This window comes from Benincasa hispida, chromosome 8, assembly GCF_027475165.1.
Source record: "Benincasa hispida cultivar pf3 chromosome 8, pf3_genome.v1.1, whole genome shotgun sequence".
NCBI classification, from domain to species: Eukaryota; Viridiplantae; Streptophyta; class Magnoliopsida; order Cucurbitales; family Cucurbitaceae; genus Benincasa; species Benincasa hispida.
This window is the reverse complement of record NC_143485.1, coordinates 35,843,512-35,849,322: the sequence shown is the minus strand read 5'-3', so window position 1 is coordinate 35,849,322 and position 5,811 is coordinate 35,843,512. Positions and strand designations below refer to the sequence as shown.

Genomic DNA, 5,811 nt, shown 5'->3' with positions numbered 1-5,811 from the left:
AAATAATTTTTTTAATATATTTTAATTAATTTTTATCAAAATGTTTAAATAAAAATGATTTTTTTTAAGTCAATCTAAACATACTGGTAATGTCTCAACTAAATAACTATATATTATTGATGTACTTCTAGAAATTGAGAATAAAATAAATAAAGTTAAAACTTTTGGTTCAACAGCCCAAATTAGACCAATTAGGTTCATTTGATATATTGGTCATTCTTCCATTTGTAAATGGAACTTATAAAACAATGTATACATATATTATACATTCCTTTCATTAATCTTTAAAAACGACTCTATATCTTTTAGTCAAACTTCAAAAATAGAATATTATCGTTCTTTTTTTTTTTGGTAAGAAAAATAAAATAACATTTGTTTATTAAAAAATAGGACAAATATCAATTTATATCCCTGAAAATTTAAACCCTAAACTAATTATTGTATCAATTTAAATTCGGAACTTTAGAGATTGTATCAATTTAAACCCTGAACTTTCATAATTGTATCAACTTAATCCTCCATTATGTTTTATTTGTATACATTTATGAATGTTCAGGGTCTAAATTGATATTTATGAAAATTCAAGATTTGAATTGATACACTCATGAAAGTTTAAGGTTTAAATTGATATAATTATTAGTTAAGGGTTTAAATTGATACAACTCTCAAAATTCAGGGTTTAAATTGATACAACCCCAAAGCTTAAGGTTTAAAATGATACAATTTTTAGTTTAGGGTTTAAATTAATACAATTCATAAATTTAGGAGTAAAATTAATATTTACACAAAAAAAAATAAAAAGTGACTTTTAAGTCAATTGGTCAATTTTAGATTATATAATTATACATCTTTTAATAAACAAAAATTGTGACCTTCAAATGGGCGGCCTCTATGAAGCACAGATACTTTATGTGAGGCAAATAATCCATATACACATATGGTAGGAGTGTACATGGTCCGCGTTGGGCCGGATTGAAAGAATTTTGTGGACCAACCCAAAAAACTGAGTTGGCTAATAATGAACCCTATCGGTTCATTTTTAAGGGTCAACCCAACCCAACCTAACCCAAAATTTTCGGGTTGGATTGGGTTGGGTCACCGGATTTTTTTTTTTTTTTTTTTTTGAATTTTGACTGTTCTTTTTCGTTACTTCCCGTTTTGTTGAACAATTTGATTTTTGTAGGTCAATAAACTTCCATATTTATAAAAGTGAACTAATTCTAAATATATTATCAATTAATAAAAATTTAATAATAAAAAACATGTAATATTGTAATCTATGCGAAATTTTAACATTTACATTAAAATACAACCACCATAAATTCAATATAAACTTCAAAAGAAACTTCCTCAAATAATTCAATTCAAATATTCGAGTTCAAAGTCTCTACTCAAAATATTCAAGTCTACATTCAAAATAGAAACAAAAAGTCCAAGTTTAATAATGACTAGTGGCCTATTACATAAAATTCCAAGTTCAATAATAACATTCAAAAGCTCCAAGTTCAATAATAACATTCAAGAGCACCAATGCATCATAAGGCATGACGAATGACTTGAGTGAGCTTTCTTCTTTATCTTTGGTCTTTTCACTTCTCATTCTTAATGCCCGAAAAAATGACAAATATATTAAACCAAGATGATCATTTATAGGTAATAATAATATTTGATCTTATGGTAGTAAAACTTACCATTAAAATCATCATTATGCTCCAAATCCAATTCCTTATTTCAAAAGGACGGAAGATGATGGACGCTTTACAAAACAAATCATGCAAAATTAAATATATTAATTATTTGAGCATAATACATGTTATATGTGTACAATAAACAATTTAGATATGTACAAAAAGAATTCATTTAATTACTGACTTAATATTCACACGTCTCTAACTCTTTAAGTTGTGGATGGAGATCTAGTAACACTAAGCCACCATGAATCTAATTTTGTGTACATATCAAGGCCTCCACTATTTTTGGAGTCAAAGAACTTCGAAAGGAATCAAGAATCCTCTCTACTAAAAGTGGAAGCGACTATAGATATCGGAACCACCAAAACATCTCGAATAATTTTTGATAAAATGGGATATTTGTTGCCATTTTTTTCACCAGTACAATATCTCAAAATCATCTTTATCTTCTATATAGACAAATAAGAAGTCAAATCATTCTCCACTTCCAACGAACTTCCTTATTCTCTCAATCTCTTAAAAGTTATCCATGGATCATCTATCTCTTCGTCCATCCCATGATCATCTTCATTTATAGTGACAGTCTTTGACTGTTGAGAATCATTGGTACTATGACTATCTCGAGGAGAAGTGTTATGCGATTTATAAAAGTCATATAGACGATACAAATATAATTTCACACTCTCAACCATATCCTTAACCACATCACGGTCATAAACATTGGAAAGACAATAATTTAAGTACTTTAACGTGTACCGAGGATCAATCACCATAGCCACAAACATCAATTTATTCATTTTCTCAAGCGAACCTCAATACTTATCAAACTTTGTTTTCATATTCATAGCCATCATACTTAGAATAGAGTTTGTATTATTGCTCCATTTGTTTAAAGCAAACTAAATTTTATTAATTTCCTTATAACCAATATTATAAGTTACATATGAAGATCCACATATTGTGGTGGTTTCATAAAACCTTTTTAAAAACTTAATAAACACACCTATAGTCAATTAATCCGATGTACTTGGGGGCCCAATCTTTTATTTCCACGGTCATCTTCCTTGAAGTAATCAACAAAATCTGTCATCTTTCTCCTCCTTTAAAGTTCTAAAAGTTTTCTCAAATTTAATTGCATGTTCAAGCATTAAATAAATAGAATTCCATCTAGTTGCCACATCTAAACAAACAAGAGCCTTACACTGAATTTTTTCTTGTTTCACACAAGCTTTAAATTTTTCCATTCTCTTAGGTGATGATCGAACATATCTAACAACATTATGAACACCGGCAATAGAATCATGCACATCTTTCAGTCCATCATTCACAATAAGATTAATAATGTGGGCACAATACCTCATGTGTAATAGTTCTCCATCTAAAACAAACTTTTAAGTCTTCTCTTAACATAAGAAATAGTCACATCATTAGAACTTGCATTATCAACGGTGATCACTGAAGCACTTTTCAAACTATATGAAACAGCCTCTCTATACTTGAGATTCAGAGTCGTTTGGGAAGAGTCCTTAAGCGGCGGCATAACGGAGCTCGATTAGTTTCTGCTAGACGTATTCAATCCCTCATTCCAACAAACAACTCTCAATCATCTTCGCAATAGTCTCCCCCTTATGATTAGCAACTTGATAAAAACTCAAACTCTTATTATGCAAAACCCATTCAAAATCAATAAAATGTACAATAATGACCATGTAGTTCACATTTTGTAGCAAAGTCCATGTGTCGGTAGTAAGAAAACTCTTTGAGAGCTTTTAACTAGAAATGATTTCAACTTTTTTTCCTCCTCAAGATAAAGTTGATATACATCTCTAGCGATTGTGACTATCGATGGAACATCAACCTTAGGACACGAAACACTACAAAAGTGTCTAAAACCCTCTGTCTCAACAAATTTGAACGAAAACTCATTCATAATTATCATCTTAGCGCATGCTAGTCTACACGCTTGTTGGCTAAACAATGTCGTCACAAAATTACTACCATTGACTCATTTTCCATCATTTGAAGGTACGAGAGTTAGGGTGGTTTGTCCTTTTTCTTCTTCTTTATATGGGTACTTTTTACATTGATTTTTTAAGTGCTTCCATAAAGTACTGGTTCCACAAGTATTACTATCACATGTGTAATCTTTACCTCAATAGTTACACTTGCACCTAGCTCCATCATTAGCACTTGCTTTCATTTTTGTGAAATGATCTCACACATACGATGTTGGTTTATTAGGTCTCTTTCGATTAGACTTGGGAGGCAAAAGTGGTATATTTTTAGGAGTTTGGCTAACATTAGGAGGGGGAGGAGGAAGATAAGATATTTCATTATTACCGGTTCCACTTACATTACCACTACTGCTGTGTATCTATAAAATAAATTAAACTAGTAAACAACTAATTACACCTACCTATACAATTAAAAAAAAAAAAAAAAAAACACTAGCTTCTCAATTAACTCATAACAACTCATGTATAAAGATCAATCATCAATCAATCACACATAAACAGTATATGTACACAATAAAAATTAAATTATTTTACTCACGAGGAAGTTTGAAAATGGTGATTCAGCAGTGCCTGATTTCGTGTCCGTTGTGATGACTTTAAAGAATCAACTTAACTGTTCTCAAGACACTGCGAGATCGAACAAAAATTAATTTATTAATAAATCTGCGTTAGAATGGCACAAAAAAAAACTTGGACAACAATCACGTTTGAATATAACAAAAATTAATTTATTAATCAATCACGGTTGAATGGAATAGCGCTTTACGATTCAAATGAAAGCTCTAATAATTTACAATTGAATTTGAATGGAACAATTGAATGACACAAAAAAAAAAAAAAAAAACTTGGACAACAATCACGTTTGAATGGAACAAAAAATAATTTATTAATCAATCACGGTTGAATGGAACAAAAAAAATTTGGACAGCAAAACAAATGAAACCTCTAATAATTTATCGTTCAAAACTATCAACATTTTGTAGACAACACAATAATATGTGCAAATGTCTAGAAAAACAGAAGAAATAGCCAATAGGATTACAAATCCCAAATAAACCCCCCAAAATTACATAGATAAGTAAAAGTACCAAAAAAATGTACCGAAAGCGAAAGCGTGAGTTAATACCGGAACTGGAAGCGAGGGGACTGAGGGAGACCGAGTCGGAAGCGTGAGGCGTGGGCCGGATCTGACGAGGGGACTAAGGCAAGACCGGATCGGAAGCGGAGGGTTTTCGTTCGGCTAAGGCAGAGGGGTTTCATTTCGACGGAAGCGACGAGGGCGAGCGAAGAGGCGAAGGTTTTGATCGGGTGCGAAGAGACGAGGTTTCGTTTTCAATCATTTTGATCGGAAGCAACAAGGGCCACAGTGAGCTTCGGCGAGGCGACTAACGAGGGTTTCGTTTCTTCGAATTCGGACTTCGATTTCTCTTTTATGTTTTGTTTATTTTTTAATATATATATATATAATAAAAATTAAAACACTCTCTCTTAGACTCTCACTGTTAGGTCCGTTCCGTCACTCTCTTTCTGCTTTGCTTTTATATATATATATATATATATATATATATATATATATATTTGGGTTGACCCAACCCTGAAATGGAGTAACCCGAGACTTGATCCGGATTTAATATTTTTGAAAATTTTTAACCCAACCCTTACAGTTCGGGTTGGTCGGGTTATTGGGTTTTTTGAATACCCCTAGCCTATGGGATACCGATACTTTCAAATACTTCTCAGATATATATATATAATACGCGATTTAATGTATCTATTTCTACGCGTACCATTTTTTAAAGAAAAAAGATAAGTAACTCATCTAATCTTTCCCAATCTAAAACCAGACAACCTATTTAAAAAGCTCACTACTCGAGTCCAAAACTAAAAGAAAAAATAATAATAAAATACCAAATCTTAGAATCATTTAATCTTCATCTTCATATTTGAGTCCCCACAAAATCTACCAATATATAAACCATTTGGATATCTTCAACAATTCAATGAAGAAGTTCTTCGTTTATCTTCATACTTTTCCCTCTAATCTTCTTCTTCTTTTTGTAATATGAGTCACTTTTTTATTGCATTTTATTAATTATCGTACTTCA

General features: G+C 31.2%; 1 long non-coding RNA gene across 1 annotated transcript; it reads right to left on the bottom strand.

The window, feature by feature from the left end:
• Nucleotides 1–1,322: 1,322 nt before the first annotated feature.
• On the bottom strand, nucleotides 1,323–5,154 carry LOC120082775 (uncharacterized). The gene is made up of 4 exons (XR_016531174.1): nucleotides 4,833–5,154; nucleotides 2,693–4,333; nucleotides 1,692–1,756; nucleotides 1,323–1,601 (listed from the first exon to the last, which is right to left on the bottom strand). It is a non-coding gene; the product is annotated as an uncharacterized LOC120082775 (long non-coding RNA).
• Between the last annotated feature and the right edge of the window lie 657 nt (nucleotides 5,155–5,811).